The sequence below is a fragment of the Haemaphysalis longicornis genome, unplaced genomic scaffold, assembly GCF_048455015.1.
Source record: "Haemaphysalis longicornis isolate Haplotype H1 unplaced genomic scaffold, Haemaphysalis longicornis Haplotype H1 scaffold_10, whole genome shotgun sequence".
Classification (NCBI taxonomy): Eukaryota; Metazoa; Arthropoda; class Arachnida; order Ixodida; family Ixodidae; genus Haemaphysalis; species Haemaphysalis longicornis.
Genome location: NW_027526204.1, coordinates 102,202,996 through 102,221,468, shown reverse-complemented (window position 1 = coordinate 102,221,468; position 18,473 = coordinate 102,202,996). Strand labels below are relative to the sequence as shown.

General features: G+C 46.2%; 1 long non-coding RNA gene across 1 annotated transcript in view; it reads left to right on the top strand.

The window, feature by feature from the left end:
- The first annotated feature begins 4,621 nt into the window (after positions 1 to 4,621).
- The window catches only part of LOC144157880 (uncharacterized), a 34,626-nt gene continuing 20,774 nt past the window's right edge, over positions 4,622 to 18,473 (top strand). The window contains exon 1 of the long non-coding RNA XR_013319899.1: positions 4,622 to 4,828. This is a non-coding gene — a long non-coding RNA (uncharacterized LOC144157880). The remainder of the gene's footprint in view (positions 4,829 to 18,473) is intronic.

The window sequence follows — 18,473 nt, the reverse complement described above, 5'->3', positions numbered from 1 at the left end:
CTCATGTAGATTTGAATGGATACCCTCGCATTCTAACACTATGTGCCACATAGGTTCTGCTTCGTTTCCGCAGACGACGCATACCCCATCATTTTGTGAATACTTCCCCACAGAACTCTTAGTTCCCAAGCAACCTGCTCTAGCCTCAAAAAGCAAAGCACTGCCCTGGGAAGTATCGTAGAAATTTTCCTTTCTGATATTCAATTTCTCGGATGCAACCAAACCCTTCCCCCGCTCCAGAACTCATGCACTAAGAATAATTCGTGGACGGTTAGGAAAAGAACAGGTGGTTTGTAAAGAACAGTGCTCGGAAAAGAGCTGTGGGATCCACGTACGGTCGTGGACGTGCTGGGGAGCTGCGATCTTTAAAAGTCTATTATGACAAGTACCAACTCATGGCACTTTTCGGTGTCGTCACCAAAACAAAAACATTCCACGTACACTGGCAAATTCAATACCATCCAGAAACAGGAGATGGAATGACTGTTGGGCACTTCAGGAGAAGCAAAGTTTTTCCCTACAATACGATAAACAATATGAGCTTGTATGAGCTTGTCGAAGGTTTGGGAATGATCATTTGCAGTTTGGACGTGTGAAAATAATTGTCAGATGCACAAAATGTTTCAGGCATTTCGTTGTTGGCTGTTGCAGGTGATCTGCGGTGGGTTTTGAAAAATTGATATTGCATACGTTTAATCTGAAAAGCAAGCGTCAACAGTTAAATGTTAGTATGATCTCCGCATCTTTGCTTTCCTTGTTGACTCCTAGGCAACAAGTCTTTTTACTCAAGTTCTCTTACAACCATACTGCTCTCCCGTCTTCTTTGCGTAGACGTTTGAGCAGAGGTAGTTTCGCTTTGCGTCTAATTCAGAATTAGGTTCTTCAGATTCATTAAAACTTTCTTGAGCAATGAGCTTGCTGAATGTTTTCATAGAAAAGCTTTTCAAACTCCTCTTAGGTCTCTTTAATTATATCACTCAGGAATTTAGTGGTATTGTTTTGCTCTTTACATTCATAACGCGTGCCGTGAACGTCGCAATGAGGAGCGCGAAGTTATATATAAGTGTGGTAGTTTGGTCTTCATTAAAAAAATTAAATACAAAACAATTAAGGCTCTTGTTTTTCAAACTGATATAACACGTGAGTGTACAGTTAAGTTTGATTGAAACAGCTTTTTTGGGGCCTGATAATGGTCGAGTAGGGGATTTAAAAAAGTGCATAAAATTAATGGGAAAGGTGACAAGAACCTTCAATGTGATTTAAGCCTTGTATATTCAGAAAGTCCCGCAACGCTGTTTCTAGCAGTCCCATTAGGGGTCCAAGGGCTAGTGCTTGACCAAGGTGCCAACAGTCACCGTTTGCGGTTTCCGCCAATCACCCTAGTATCGATTGTCCCATAACTTACAAACTTGGCTTGGAGGATTGGGGTTCGCCCTGTTGCCACTCGCCAAAACAAATAAATTCCTCTTGGTTCTTAGTACGAGTACTCACTCGATCTATGTTGTCTTACGTGGTGAGTATGGTAAATATTTAAAAAAATATCTGGAAATTTTTATCTTTACGGGAATCGCGTGTGCACGAGAGTAGACCTTATCGACGACAAAAACTTCTTGGTGGTCAGCGAAACAGAATGGTGTGTAGGCACACTGCACTCTGCCGCGTATGTTCTCGCCAAACTACACGCAATGCCACACAAGTTTCAACTAACTGTCCGAGTAAAGCCTCAGAGACCAAATCCAACCTCTGCAGCCCAATACTTAACTAATTATTGGTTCTTGAGTATATTATAAAAAAAGTCACTGATAAGAAAAAGTGGCAAATTATGTGGTCGCCAGAGCAAGGGGTGCGCCGCAGCAAGGAGTGGGCATCTAAAGCCCGAGCAAGGATGCGAAGAGGGCTGAATCTCATGTTCACGCCACATAGAAAATTGGTGCTCACGCATCCCCAAAGGTTCACCAATGGAGAGATAGAAAAAAAAAACTTTTATAAGAGCTGAAGAGAGAATGCAGGTGGTCGGGGTCTTCAGGCCAAGGCTGCGCTGGTGCGGCCGGCCGTCTCGGCCCTTTCCGCAAGCAATAGCTGCGTGTCGGGGCAAGAGCTGGTAAGCTCACTCTCCCACTACTCGCTTGAGTGGTTGGTGAGAGGGGGAAGATGCGGGTTTTGCTGGCTTTCCCAGACAATGAGGTACAGTGTGGTGGGAGCTTGGTGATGGACATCAATGGGGGTAGAGTGTGGGATGGATGGCGTGTAGACGTGTTGAGTGTCGGTAAGCATTCGCCTGGAGATTTCTCAGGATTAGCTTAAAAGACAATAGTTTCTCTTGGGCTACTTTAACCCAGAATGTTGGTCTATTTGTCTGTCTGTGACTCGATTCAGCCACTCGGCCAAAGTAAAATAGATATTGCGCAATAGTCTTATATACTCACAGCCAAATGTAAACGTCTAAGCCCGGCTTATATGTTCATACTTGTGAACTTTGTTGAACAAGATCAAGACATTACTCAAATATAAGACATAAAATTAGTACACAAGGGATATTTACAGTGTTCCTTTATTAAAGAATTCATGGATGCTTGGTTTTTCGATAGCAAATGATATTCTACATCTACTGCAGAAAACCGCCGCCTGCTGTTGCCCGCGCCACCTCCTCGCGGCATATGAAAAATCACGCGGCAACAGCAACGAAAGGTTCCACTAGCTAGGTTCCACGTTCTGCTTGGAACGCACGTGGACCATGTCCACGCGGTTCTATAAACCTTGAAGTCGGCCGCCTGGATTCATGCGCGTTTCCGCCGTACTGCAGCGCTGTCATCGAGGAACCCGGCCTGCAGCAGTGGAACGCGGTAAATTCAAATCGCCTTGAGCAAAGCTTTAGTGTGTTTACCTTTGGATGAGCGCGACGGTACAGGAGCAGCATGAGAGGTGAGCTGGAAAGAAAAGGGGGGCATTTTTCTGGCAAACGTCTACAAAGACTATCGTCTTTTGACGACATTTGCAACGAAAGGAGCAGATACGCGGCCAATGTTTTGTTGTGTCGTTGCCTTATTCATGACTGGAGGATACAGTTGTCTTATAAGTCGATATTGTTGAGTAATATCTGCATATGTGAGTGGCGGTTGCCATGTCCGCTCCGACTCTTCTTGCGGCGCCCGGTGGGCGAGTTCTGGATATCCAGTGGTGCGGTCTGGATACCGCAAAGAACAGAGTGAGCATGGGTCCATTATAATATTTCGTGTTTCTGCGGAGGTCGTTGGAGTAAAACCCTGAGCGCTTGCTTTGAAATTTTACTGACTTGACAAGCTCGGCAAGCTGCTTCACAATCGGTAATAATTACTTCGCCCTTTGTCTGCTCTATGTATGTTCTATTTCTGATTATTTATACATTGGATCAGTTTAACTGACATTGCGTTTGTTAAGGTAGCTGATAATGATCACTAGCTCAACTATGGCTATGTAATCTTTTCCAAATGTACAAATCGCGGACGTATGACCACTTCTTACATTGTTAAAGCTCATATATTTTCATTTTGCGTTGCTTGATGAATTCGATCCTGTTTACAAAAATAACCAGTAAAGACAATGCAAAAGGATCGGGTATTTTTCTTTAGTAAGCGTGTCTTTCTTGGAAGATGAGACTTGAGCGTGAGTACTTTCATAGTTATTAAATTTTAATAACAAATTGCAGCCCAATATGACCAGTATCTCGTATAACATGACAGCGCAAATAGCATGTAGAGGCTGTTGTTAAGCTATCTTTATAATAAAAAAGGTTGGTGTGATCTCAATACAAATAACAATGCTATTCCTGCCGCTAAATTCTTTCATTTTTTGACGCCAAAGACATTCACGACCACGAACCGAAAGTTAAGCCTAACGAGACAACAAGCCGTCTCATCATAAGATTTCTAATGGGAACTCAACGCCACGGACATCTGCGGTTGTTAACCAATGCTTCAGGCAGTGGTGGATATTTGCGCGGCGTCTTTCACCCGTTTATTTTACGCCTTAATCTCATTGGTGAGTCACGGCACCCCTCGTTCAACTCATTTTAGGATTCATGTTTTCCAATGGCATATTAAAATTGCAGACGATTCTCGGTTATGGTGAGGCTAGCGTATCTATTGCTCGTTATACAAACGTAGACGCGTGCCAAAGCGGTCGCTTTTTGTTTACCAAAATTCATTGCACTCTTCATAGAAACATTGATCTATACATTGAACTATAGGTGCAATAAAATTAAGGCTGCATACGTCAGTGGTACCTAAAAAAAACAGACGTAACAAATGGGTGGAAGTACGCAATATTGGTAGTAGTTTCAAATGCACATCAGTAGAAAAAAACTGAGATCTTAATGTCAGCGCTAGCGCTTGGTGATACTGATAGAGCTTGAATTCTTGCCAACAAACGCGTCTTAGTGTTTGGCTAAATATCTCAATTTAATGTATTCCTCGTAGATTCCTATATTCAGGTTCTGGGGTCAATAATGACGTTTCCGTTTACGTGACTTTTTAGAAACTTATGCACACAGGGCGTACGGTGAACTATTTATAGAAGCTGCAGCCAGCATTTCGGTGTTCTAGCCTTTCCCTTTCAAAGTTTTCTCAGCGACAGCCATTTAAAGGGGTAGAACTATATTTTTAATGAAAAGAGAGTGAGAGCTGCAATTCATCTTAAACGAACTGTTAAATTAACCGGATTTAAGTTCGCTATGCTCTGGCTTATTTTATGCGCATGCTTTCTGTTAACGTTGGAAGGAAGAACGGCGAAAAGCGAACACTCAGCCTTTTCTGGAGCAAGGGTTGCTTCTTCACCTGGAACAAAGTTCAAGGTATGGTGACTGAATGTTTTGCGGCAGTGGAAACTCGAACAGTCAGTTTCTGTAACATAGAAATTAACACTCGCTTGTGTTCACTGCGAACGTTCGAGTGAGGACTGAGAATGCATCATCTACAAGAACATACTGCAGAAGTTAGGTTGCTGGGCGAGTAGATGCGGAATCTTGGGAAAACGAGCGAAAAATAAGACGTAGACGCGAAGCAAAGAAAAGCGAACACATTGTGTGTGTGAGTGTGTGTTGTATTCTCTTTTCTTCATGTATGCGTCTTATTTTTCTCTGTATTTACAAGAATATGCGTACCTCGTATGGTGTTGTGAAAAAATCAGCTGCTTTGCCTGCCTGAAGTTCAGCATTTGTTATGTTGCACAATAACAATGTGTTTGGGGTAGTTTGCTTGACATTTACTCTTGCGTCATCTGTGTACCCTAGACCACGGGAGGCAATATTCAAATATTCATAAATCTGGCTCTTAGCTCTACTTGAAGTAATTTAGTTGGTTTCAAACAAAATGATTATCTTTCTGTTGCAATAAATGTGCGAGTGCATCTAACCGTTCAATTCGTCTTCGTGATCATCGCGGGTGTTTGTGAAACCAAGTTACAGAGCCAGAAAATATTGAAAGGTACCAAAGGCACAGGTTAATAAAGTGCGGCAGTACGTGCTGAAGGTTTTTTGTTGCTGACAATTGCTGGAATATAAGATACAGCATTGCGTTGCGGAAACTAAATGTGTGAAACACACGAGCCTTTATGATGTTTCCGTCTTGGAAAAAGTGTTTTCAGCCGCTACGAAGTGGTGCTCTTAGCCGGAAACGAGATCTTAAGAATTTCATATAAGTGAATGCCAGCATTTAGGTGTAGGCATGGAGCAAAATACACTGTATGCACGTCATGTTTTGTGGGAAATATCACTGTTTCCAGGCTGACATTCAATGGCCAAACTGGTGCCAAACTGGTGACATGCCATGACCAAACAATCGCTTTTAAGAAGACTACCTTGATTTACGATCATTCACTGGTAGCAACCCGTCTGCTTATCGTTAGTTATGCAGCTGCAACCTCCCTCTGCTAAGATGTGCAGATATTATAATAATCGTGTATTGAACTTCCTTTGTGAATTAGAATTGCTCGGCTGATTTTAGACTCAGCAAAAAAACACTTCCCTGTGAAAAAGTCTGTTTCACACGTGTGCAGTAAGACTCGCAATAAAAGAGGATAAAGATTTAATCGGCCGTGGTTTAGGGTGGCCATTGCCGTTGATCATACTACGCGATACGCTATTGCGCCGGTCCCTTCTAACCCGGTGTGCCACTGATGTCGCGGGTTTCCTGGTTAAAGACGTTTTTCTACTGCACAGGGAATTTAGCCAGCTATAGACTCATCGAGGCCGGAATTTTTCGTCTAAAGATGTTGGTGGCATTCTTCGTTCCTGCTCAATGAAGTATAAATTGACTGCTGCCTACCTCCCAAAAAACAACTGTTTGCGGGAAGGCTAAGTCGGACGCTAAACGGTTTGCCCCTCACGCATGTTTCCGCCGATCACCACGATTTGGACGCTGCGTTGCCGTTCGTCACATTCACATGCAATTTCTCCTGTAATGACGTGGCCGGCTACTCACCATTCTAAATACTGTACGGTACAGAACCTTCTTTGGCCTTGGATACGCTTGTGCCCCGTGCTACCACTTCACCAACCCAGTACGCGGGTGAAGCAATCGCCCGCGATGATCTGGCTCGTCACATCGGTTAAGTGCGCTTCATGTATGTCATCCCAAGCCTTCGAGACGTTTCTGTGCCATCAACGTCATTACAACGCTCAGTTCCCACCTGGCTCATTGGTGCTGCTTTGGAAACGTGAACTTCATGTTGGCCTCTCTACTAAACTCTTGTCCCGTTACACTGAACCTTACCTCATTTTGTGCAAAGTCCTTGACGTCAAGTTTCGGATAACATTGGCTTTACCGCACAACACACAGACATTGTTCACGTGGCCCGACTTAAGCCCTACAATTCGAACATTTCCCGCTGTTTTAAGAACCATTGATGCGGCATTTCGCCCCTCGGTAAGTCAAATGGCGGGGCAATTTAAAGAATTGAAGGCGACGAGCAAGCTGTCGGATGTGGTTACATTCCATTGGAATGCATTTTATATGCGAAATGTTTCATAGTCCTGTTAAACATTGTTAGGAGATGCTTTAGAAAGTTTTTTCCGCCACATCCTGGTTGTAACTGCTGGTGCAGATGGATGTGGTCCAGAGCGCATGATAGCTGGGACTTGTGAACGCGTGATTTGGTGTCCAGTTGGCCATAAGTAATCGTAATCAGCACATAACTTCTCCGTTTTACACTGAGATACGATGAACGAGATTTTCACCTATACCGAAATATTGTTACGTGGCGGCATGACTAAAGACAGTAACAATGGCTCAATGCGAAGCGACATATTTACATGATGTCGGCCATCAAAGCATACAGCAACGTCACGCACAACGCGCACAGCTACATCGTCTTTGTCTTCTCTCTGTGACATGGCCCCTCGTCGACGACGACCGTCCCGGTGGAGGGGCAGTGTAAGGGCGAGTGCGTGGAATGAAAATGAGGTCATTAGAATCAGTGAGGAAGTCCACGCGGCCCATGGCGCGTTCATGTGCGCGTCCATGGCTTACCAGGTCTGGGGCGGCCGACGTGATCCAAGAGCTTCGTGGCGATCTTTTCAGGAGTTGTGATGGGGTGAGTCTGGGGAACCAGTATGGGGATTGAGACCGCACCCTCCACCAAAAATATTACGTTGCGACAGGACTAATAAGAGGAGCGATGGTTGGAGGTGAAGCGATCTATCCACAAAAAGAATAATCTATTTAGAAAGAGGCCATGGCAGCTCGAGCTGTTCGTGTCAGCCAGTGCTTCATCGTCGTCACTTTGAGTTATGTCCTAGAATCCACTTCAGCTTCCCGTAACAACATAATGGTTTTAGTTGAGTGAGCCGCTACCTCGCAAAGATCAGGTGAGGCCTCGGAGAACTCTAGTAAACGTGCTACTGTACTTAACTACGCTGTCAAAAACGAGCGCCCATTATATATATATGTATATATATATATATATATATATATATATATATATATATATATATATATACTTAAGAAAAAAGAACTCACAAACCGCGCCGAAATAGTATAAGTAAAGAGGCGGATACACAGCAAAAACAATAGCAAAAACGTTTGCTCACGTAGCGGCAACGGGACTTGCCTTCATTATAGTACAGTTACAGGATTTTGCGAAAAACATTTGGAACACATTTATTATCTACCTTTGCGGAAAACTGTGAGAAGGAGAAAAAGATGTTTCGGAAAGGCAGAGTATGCATAGAGTTGGGTCTGTGGTAGTACAACAACAAAAAAAGGAGAAAAAAATTAAGGGAGTCAATTTACAATTCTCTCTCAATATTACGGGACGACATGGCAACGCACGTGGTGTGGGCGGCACGTTTAGGCACCGTGGAAGCGTGGGCAATTGCGATTTCAAAAATAAGCGAAATGTACAGAATAAGGTATTCAGTGGGTGGGGAGACGGCTTCGCACGGATTCTTACAGGCATAAAGGAAGACTGTATTTTGGGTGTGCCCTAAGCGGATGGAAAGAAGAGATACGGTGCACAAAAGTGCATTTTGAGCTAGCAACCTAACAGGATGCAAGAGAGAAATCGTGTGGCCTGCACCCGCATGCGCCAGGGATGAGCGCGTACAACACAGGACAATACGCTTTCAAAAGGAAAGAAAAATGAACGCAAAGGGGTAATCACGGCAACGAAACTCAGGTGTGGACTTATACAAACAGGCAACAAAGATCGCAATTAGTGGGCGCCCTTTGCAGTTCACTTTCCGAGTTTTCTTTGCGGATGGGAGAAAATAGATGGGTGCATAAATAATGAAAGGGTAAATGTTGCAAAGTGGTGGGGGGAACGTGCCTGCTTCCCAAGAGGAAATCGCATTGTCGAGCCGGATGAGGTTAATAAAGCTGCTGTGCTTGGTGACAACGCCCGAATAAGCTACCAGACAACGAAAGAGTGAAACTGTTTTTCGGTGAAATAGAGGTCGTGCGAATTTGGATGGGACGCTCAAGGGTAGGATTATGAACAACGTGATAAATGAGTGAGGTCGTCAATTTTATTGTAGGGATAAAAGCACGTTAGTTTTCCGTAACTTTCATTGATACCAAGCGTCGCTGACCAAAACTTATAAATGAGATAACCTTGCGCTGCTGAGAACGAGGTCGCGGGTTTGTTTCACGGCTGCGGCAGCCGCTTTTCTGATGCAAGAGAAAAGCAAAAACGCCCGTGTGTGCAAGATTTCGGCGCAAGTTAAAGATCCCCAGGTGGTCAAAATCAATTCGCAGCCCTCCACTACTGCGTGTCTCATCGCCTGCGTTGTGTCGGTGCGTTAAACGCTGCAATCAATCAATAAATGAGATAAGATTTCCGAACCTTGCGGTCTTGGTGGGTTTTAAAATCGGATTGCAATATCGTTGCTTTGAGAAGTTCAAATGCATGACCGGGACCGTTCACATGTCTTGAAAGGGGCAAATAAAGACAACTTTTTGCACGAGAGCGGTGATTAATGAACCTCATTCAAACAGACGTTTCAGGTTGGGCAATATATTGTTGCCTACAAATAGTGCACTCTAAAGGTATACGACATTACCAGAGTTACAGTTAAAGGTGCCTTTTATTTTAACGTAATAGTCTGAGGCCGTGCTGGTGGCACGCTGTGAGGTGGTCATGTGTGGGCATACTTTACATCGAGGTTTATTACAGGGCATGCAGCCAGTAGTTTCCCGTAGGCTGAAGCAAGAGTTAGTAAAAAAAGTAGCCTAAATTCTTATTATGCCATTAGACAACGCGTGGTGGTTAGGGAAATATACTTTTAAGCATTCCCTATAAATTAGGATTTGTGATGTTTTCTTAGTACGGTTGACACTCTTGTAGCGGAGGCCCAGAGGGTAAAACTAAGTTTGTTTACGGATTAACGTTTGGGCCTTTTTTCTTAAAGAATTAGTTGCGGAGTAATTGCTTTGCTCGCACAATAGCGTCGTCGATACCTTGTTCAGGGTATTTTTTTTCAGGAGGGAGGTATGAGGTTCTCGACAATTTGCGTCAAAATCGGCTTGGTTTGTGCAAAATCTCCTAAAAAGGTAAAAGGTGAGCTTGACTGTAAGGTATTGCTGTATTGCAGTGTCTGACACGGCTACTTTGGAAGTGCAAATACCGCTGCGCGTGTCTGTCAGTTTTCTATAGAGTTTAGTTTCAAGCCTACCTTGGGAAGTAGTCACGGTAGCGTTCAGGAAGTTTACACTGCGTTTCGAGTAGTAATGACAAAAGGAAACGCAAGGATGTGCTATAGGTTAAATAATCTATAAAGGCTAGATATAGAAGTTGAGTATACTCCGCGCATTTATCTATGACTGGATTGATCGTGTGAATATGGTACAGTGCTGAATAGCCTTTACGAAACCCCGCTTGCTCATTAGTTTGACTGAAATCTAAGGCAGCAGAAATTTTGTTGGCGATTAACTTGGTAAGTACGTTCTTTCTTGTGGAATAGGATGATGTCCGCATTCCTCCAAAATTCCGGCACACTCGTGGTCATTAGGCATTGCGAACACAGCTTTGCCAGTTTTACTCGTACAAATTTCTTGCCATCCTTCAAGAGGTCTGCTGTTATCTGATCCGTACCAGGTGTGTTGCCCCCTTGCATTTCTTTCAAAGCTTCATTTACTTCTTTTGGCGTCACTGGTGGGATTTCGATCTCCTCTGAACTACTTCATGGTTCGGTATAATCCTAAATGTCGCGGCTACTGTGCAGATCTTTATGAAACTCCTCGGCTACTTTGACTATTTTATCCCTATTTGTGAGGCCATTGCCTTGCTTGTCTTCAAGAGACTATATCTGATTGTTTCCCATGCCTAGACGCCTCTTCACTGCTTTCAGGCGCCTCTTCTCTACATCATGCTCAATCCTCGCCATATTATGCTTCCGTATGTCAGCTATTTTAAGCCTATTGATTAAATTCGAAAGCCCCGCTAGTTCTATTCTGTCAGCTGGTGTGGAGGTTGTTATGCTTTGCGGTTTCCTAATTAATCTTTAGTCTCCTGGGAAAGTTTACCAGTATCATGTCTAGCGATCATACCTCCGACTTTACTGCACATTCCGTTACAATGCGGGTAAGTTTGTCACTATTATCCTGTGTCGTGAACTGCTTCCTTGGTTAGAGCTGAATATCGGTTCTGCAGCGCAATCCTCAATTCTTCAACTTTCCGCCTTACTACTAGCTCATTGATGGGCTTCTTTAGTACTAGCTTTTTACGGTCCCTTCTCAAATCTATCCTAATACAAGATCTTACCATATGGTGGTCACTACACCTTACCCTTCCGAGCACTTCCATATACTTCCCGACGCCATGGTTATCCCATAATATGAAGTCTATTTCATTTTTTATGCGCCCCATTCGGGCTCCTCCACGTCCAATTCCGGCTCTCCCGTTTGCAGAAGAAGGTATTCATGATGCGTAGGTTCTTCCGTTCTGCGAACTCGACTAGTACGTCCCCCCTGCTATTACTGAAAGCTCAGACCACAGTTCCCAAATGCTTTGTATCCAGCCTTCTTCTTGCCTACATTAGCAATGAAGTCTCCCATAACTGCGGTATACTGTATTTTTGCTTTAGCTATTGCCGATTACACAACTTCATAAAAGCGTTCAACTAGCTGGTCGTCGTGGCTGGATTTAGGTGCGTAGCCCTGTACTAACTTGAGTTTGTACCTCCTATTAAGGCTCCTTACAAGACTGGCTACCCTTTTCGTAATGCTATGGTATTCGTCTACGTTGCCGGGTATGCTTTTATTGACTAGAAATTCCACTCCCAGTTCTCGTCTGTCCACTAGACCGCGGTAACATAGGATGTCTCCATTTTTAAGCACCTGTCCTCACCTAGCTAAGCCCTATTACGTCCCATTCGATGCCATCGATTTCCTAGAACAAAAATTTCAGATTCGCTTCGCTAGATAAAGTTCTTGTGTTACACGTTGCCAGGTTCCGATTCCAATGGCGGCCTGTCCGGATCCAGGGATTCTTAGCGCGATCTGCTGCGTTATAGGTCTGACCGCCGTCGTGGTCAGTTACTTCGCAGCCACTGGAGACTTAGGGCCATGGGTTAATTGGCGTATTCATAGGAGGTTGTGGCCATTACGGCCCCAGGGTGGCTAATCCTGCTCTGGTGAGGGATTGCGTTACCGGCGATGTTCGCCGGGGTCAGGCCTCACCCAAAGGCTCTTACTGCAATTCCATCAACACACGGGTTTCTTTTTATTCCGGTGGGAATTCCGCGGCACCGGTATTCGAACCACGGTACTTCTGCACAAGAGGCGAATTCTATACCTGTACGCCACCGCACACCGCAATATATATGCACGCACACACACACACGCACACACACACACACACACACATACATATATATACATATATATATATATATATATATATATATATATATATATATATATATATATATATATATATATATATATATATATATATATTTATATATATATATATATATATATATATATATATATATATTTATATATATATACATATATATATATATATATATATATTTATTGTCACGAAGCCAAGGACGACGCAGTTGTCTTGAAGGAGAAACAAGTTTATTGGAGCGAACCTGTGCTCCCCTAACAACTCAAAAGAATACAGAGGCGGCGAAGCAGCGGTCAACAAAGTGACTTGCGTCGGCGAGCGTCGCAGAATCGAATGCCGAGGCGTCTGCTCTGCAGGTTTTTATCTTTCAGCGCGAGTATTTCTGGAACCGTCGATTGACATCGAGAACATTGTAGATCACAGACGATTATTCTGGGCTAGCGACGTAGGGCGAAAAAGTTTGCTTATCTGAATGTGATAGCCCGTGCGCCATAAAAATAAAGAATGGAAGACGCGCTTTGCTTGGAACGCGATAACAAAGCCGGGCGTGGCCTGGCAGTAAAAACAGGCAATAAATAAGCAAACACATACATGGTTCGCGGCATTACCCCCCCCCCCCCCTGTAAGAGTGCATCGACCCGATGCTAAAATAAAAGACAGTCCAAACAAACAACAACGAAAAAGTCCGTCATCTTGCATAGTAAGGTTTCAAGGGAACCACGTGGACGACTTCGGGCCCCGTGCGTCGTTGTGATGTTCCGGAATCACTATCGGGGATCACCTCGTAGGTAAGTTGGCCGACACGTCGTAGAATTTGGTAGGGTCTGAAATATCGTCGCAGAAGCTTCTCACTGAGCCCCCGTCGTCGGATGGGAGTCAAACCCAAACACGGTCCCCTGGGTGGTACTCGGCGTGTCGGCGTCGGAGGTTGTAGCGCCCGGCATCCACGAGCTGCAGGCGCGTTGTACGAACTCGAGCCAGCTGGCGGGCCTCCTCCGCACGCTGAAGGTATCCTTGGACGTCGGTGTTGAGGTCGTCGTCTTCTACGTGCGGAAGCATGGCGTCGAGCATCGTAGTTGGCCGTCTTCAGTGGACAAGCTCGAACGGCGTCAGCTGCGTCGGTCTCCTGGATAGCCGTGTTGTACGCAAACGTGACATACGGGAGCACTTCGTCCCAATTCGTATGTTCAACATTAACGTACATTGACATCATATCTGCGATTGTCTTGTTCAGACGTTCTGTTAGTCCGTTCGTTTGGGGGTGGTACGCCGTCGTTCTGTGATCCGTGCTGCTGTAGCGTAATATTCCTTGCATCAGCTCCGCAGTAAAGGCCGTTCCGCGGTCCGTGATTAGGACTTCCGGGGCTCCATGTCGCAGCACAACTTGGCTTATGAAGAACTTTGCGACTTCCTGTGCAGTGCCCCTCGGAAGAGCGATGGTCTCTGCGTAGCGCGTCATGTAGTCTGTCGCCACGACTAGAGCACTGCACGGGCCCGGGCCGGCCCGAAAACCCGGGCCCGGCCCGGCCCGCGGGCCGGGCCGGGCCGCCCGAAGTCGATTTTCGGCGGGCCCGGGCCGGGCCCGGGCTCAATGCCGCGGGCCCGGGCCGGGCTCGGGCTCGACGCTGTGGGCCCGGGCCGGGCTCGGGCTCGATGCCGCCGTGGGCCCGGGCCGGGCTCGGGCTTGAATTCATAGGCACGGCGTTAATAGGTCCGACGTGAAGTGTAGAGAAGAGCTTACAAATGAATATTCGTGGTTTATTTTTGCGCGCTTCTTGCTGTTAGTTGTACGCATTGTTTTAAAAACGTGTTTTGCTAGGTCTGATGTTCACTATACTGTAATTTTAGTGACATTTCTTGTACTGCATCAAGATTTTATATTTTGGTGTATAACATACCAAAGATACGATTACAAGGAATGCCCAAGAGGGGAAGAAATTAATTCAGATATCCTGGAGCTGTGCACCTATGTCTATGTATGTACACGTGTGTTTTAGATGTCGCACCAATCAAAATGCCGCTGCCGTGGCCGGGAATCAAACACGCATGCCAGAGAAACACCACCGCTTAACAACCACTGCAGGTGAAGTATTTCAACACGCGTACATACTCGTTGATTCAAATGCGGATCAAAAAATTCAGCAATACCAACTTGTGTCCGAGACAACCACGTGAAGTTGCCAAGAGTCTGGTAATCAAAGGTGATGGTGTGTCTCGTCTAAGAATACGAGCTATTGTTACGCCGATGTGGCGTGAACTGCAGACGGTGAAAGCTAAACTACGTGTACTTTTAAACCCTTATTTTTTGCGTTCAGTTCATGACGTGCTTGTACAGACTACATGCTCCGTCTGATCGTCCGGATATAATAAACAAACTTTCTTCAGCGTCAAAGACCGGGCCTGGTCACACACGCGAGGGCCCTCCCTAGGCCAAAAAATAAATTACCGGGCCGGGCCGGGCCTGGGCTTGAGATGGCGGGCCCGGGCCGGGCTCGGGCCAGGCTCACTTATGAATGCCCGGGCCCGGACCGGGCTCGGGCTAGGTGTTACGGGCCCGGGTCGGGCACGGGCTTCGCGAAGCGGGCTCGGGCCGGGCTCGGGCCTTAAAATCAGGCCCGTGCAGTGTCTAGCCACGACAATCCACTTGTTCTGTGATTGTGACGTAGGGAACGGGCCTAGAAGGTCCATTCCAATCTGTTGAAAGGGCCTCGACGGGACGGCGATCGGTTGAAGAAAGCCTGCAGGTCTTGTCGGCGGCGTTTTTCGTCGCTAGCAGTCACGGCAACTCCGAACGTAGTGGGTGACGTCGGATGTAAGGCGGGGCCAGAAGTACTTCGCCTTTATTTTTGCAATGGTGCGAGCTGTGCCGAGGTGTCCGGAAGACGGGTCGTCGTGGCACGCTTCCAAAATTTCGTCACGGAGCTGTGCAGGGATGACAAGTAGGTAATGCGTTCTCGTTCCGGGGCTGAAATTCTTCTTTACGAGGACGGAGTTTCTGAGGCTGAATGCTGGCAAGTTCCGCTGGAAGGCCCTAGGCACGGCGACATTTCGTCCTTCGAGGTAGTCGATCATGACGCGCAAGTCGGGGTCGGCACGCTGCTGGGCGGCTAGGTCGCTCTCCGTAACGACTCCGAAGAACGCGCTGTCTTCATCTGAGTCTAGTGGTGGTAGGTCGACGGGGGCGCGGGACAGGCAGTCGGCGTCGGATTTGTAGACGATTGCAACGTCGAACTCTGCAGGCGCAAGCTCCACCGCCCAAGACGGCCAGAGGGGTCCTTCAAATTGGCGAGTCAACACAGCGCATGGTGGTCTGTGACAACCTTAAATGGTCTGCCATATAGGTATGGGCGAAATTATGAAATTTTGAACCGAAACTCAGTTTGTGTCCAGCTATGCCGCTGATGATGGCGACGGTGACGTTGCATCCTTGGAGGTAGTCGATCATGACGCGTAGATCGGAGCCGGCACGCTGCTGGGCGGCCAGGTCGATCTCAATCACAACTCCGAAGAACGCGCTGTCTTCATCGGAGTCTTGCGGTGGTGGGTCGACGGGGGCACGGGACAGGCAGTCGGCGTCAGAGTGTTTCCTCCCGGATTTATAGACTACTGTAACGTCGAATTCTTGCAGGCGTAAGCTCCACCTACCAAGACGGGCAGACGGGGTCCTTCAAATTGGCGAGCCAACACAGCGCATGGTGGTCTGTCACAACCTTTAATGGTCTTCCATTCACGTATGGGCGAAATTTTGAAATGGCCCATATAATCGCGAAGCACTCTTTCTCAGAGGCTGAGTAGTTTCTTTCTTCCTTGGACAGACAACGGCTGGCATAGGCGATTACTTTCTCGCACCCGCGGTGCTTTTGTACGAGGACTGCACCCAAGCCTATATCACTATATCAAAAGAATACAGAGGCGGCGAAGATGCGGTCAAAAAAGTGACTTGCGCAGGGGAGTGTCGTCGTATCGGAGGCCACGGCGTCTGCTCTGCAGGCTTTTATCTTTCGGCGCAAGTGTTTCTGGAACCGTCGATTCACATCCAGAACATTGTAGATCACAAAAGTTTATTCTGTGCTAGTGACGTTAGGGCGAAACAGTCTGCTTATCTGAATGTGAGAGCCCGCGCGGCATAAAAGTAAAGAATGGAAGAGGCGCTTCACTTGGAATGTAGATAACACAGCCGGGCGTGGCCCCGCAGTAAAAACAAACAAAACAATATATAAACAAACCTATACCTGGTCCGCCACAATATATATATATATATATATATATATATATATATATATATATATATATATATATATATATATATATATATATATACACAAGAGAAGAAAAACTTCCAACAAGGTAAAAGCACGATTGTGGCCTACGTTTCAGCAAAGAGAACTTGCTTTCCTCAGGAAAGCAAGTTCTGAGGAAACCAAGTTCTCGTTCTGAAACGGAAGCCACGATCGTACTTTTACCTTGTTCGAAGTTTTTCTTCTCTTGTGTTCTCTACCATCTTCAAAGTTCTACTACTCTCCATATATATATATATATATATATATATATATATATATATATATATATATATATAAGATAAACGGTTAGGCTAGTGAAGGTTAAATAGTAAAAAGGGGCCCAATAAAAAAACATAACAAGTTTACTTCAACAACATAACTTTACATCGACGTTTCGGACGGGGACCCTCCTTTATCAAGAGGAATATCTTACAGAATGGAAGCGGTTTATATACAGTTCACGCTCTTGAGGTTCCGGGGGCGGTAAAAACGTTTAAGATTGGAAGCGAGGAGGAAGAGAGAAAAGCGCATTGAAACATGAGAGAAAAAGCCAGCAATAAGGAAGCACAAACCTGAAAAGCATAAATATGTGAGAGAGGAGGATGGAAAGGCAGCGGTGGGGACAGGCAAACTAAAAAGAGCCGAGAGGACACGACAAACAGAAGCTTAGGAGCGATGGGGGACACATAATTGCGTGGTCGACCGGGTTGGCGGACAGGGGCGGCGAGTTGTACCTGCCCGCGGTCAGCGCCGGCGAACAACATGCAAGGGGTGTCATACGTGCGCGCGCTTCGAAGAGGCCCTTGCGGGGAGCGCCTGTTTTTCGTCGGCCCTCAAAGACGCACCGCCATCCACTTCCCCCCACCCTTCATGCTCAGTTCGCGAAAGCCGTAATGTGTCGCCGTGTCGGAGAAATCTGGGCAGAAACAGGCTGCCGGGCGGTCTCTCTCTCTCTCTCTCTCTATATATATATATATATATATATATATATATATATATATATATATATATATATATATATATATATATGATGTAACGGGACTAAGGTGGACAATGCCTGACAGCTCCTTGAACCAACGACGATGACGACGACGACGACGAAGTGCCTTGCGTGAATCTTGCGCGAGCTCTGTCATGGCCGCGCTGTACATAATGTGAATAGATCGCTTCACTCCATCGCATCGTTCGTCTCATCTGTGTCCTGCCGCCACGTAACATTTTGGTGGAGTGTGCGGTGTCATCCCCATCCTGGCCTCCACATCGCATCGTCTCGGCCCGGGCGGAATCGTCTGACGCCGATGCCCTATCTCGCTCGCCTCTGCCAGATTCGACGACGTGCCCCTTCACCAGCAACAAGACCCTTGGGTCTCTTCTATTATAAAGTACCTTACCGCCCCGACGGCCACCTCCCAACCTCGAGCACTACGACGGCAAGCAGCTCATTTCGCTGTGCGGGAGGGTCTTCTATACCGTCGCAACTATATGACCGACGGAAGGAAATGGCTGCTCGTAATACCACGCCATCTACGAGCCGAAATATGTGCAGCTTTCCACGCTGACCCCCAATCCGCCCACGCTGGCGTCTTGAAAACTTACGCTAGGCTTCGTCAGCGGTATTACTGGAAGGGAATGTATAGTTTTGTGCGCAAGTACATCCGTGGCTGTGAGGCCTGCCAACGACGCAAGCAACCCCATCCAAAGCCTGAAGCAGACTTGCAACCTCTACCGTGCCCTTCACGCCCCTTTGACCGGGTTGGAATTGACCTTTACGGACCTTTACCATTCACGCCTTCTGGGAACAGGTGGATTATCGTCGCCGTAGACCATCTCACGCGCTACGCGGAAATGTCCGCGCTTCCCAGCGCT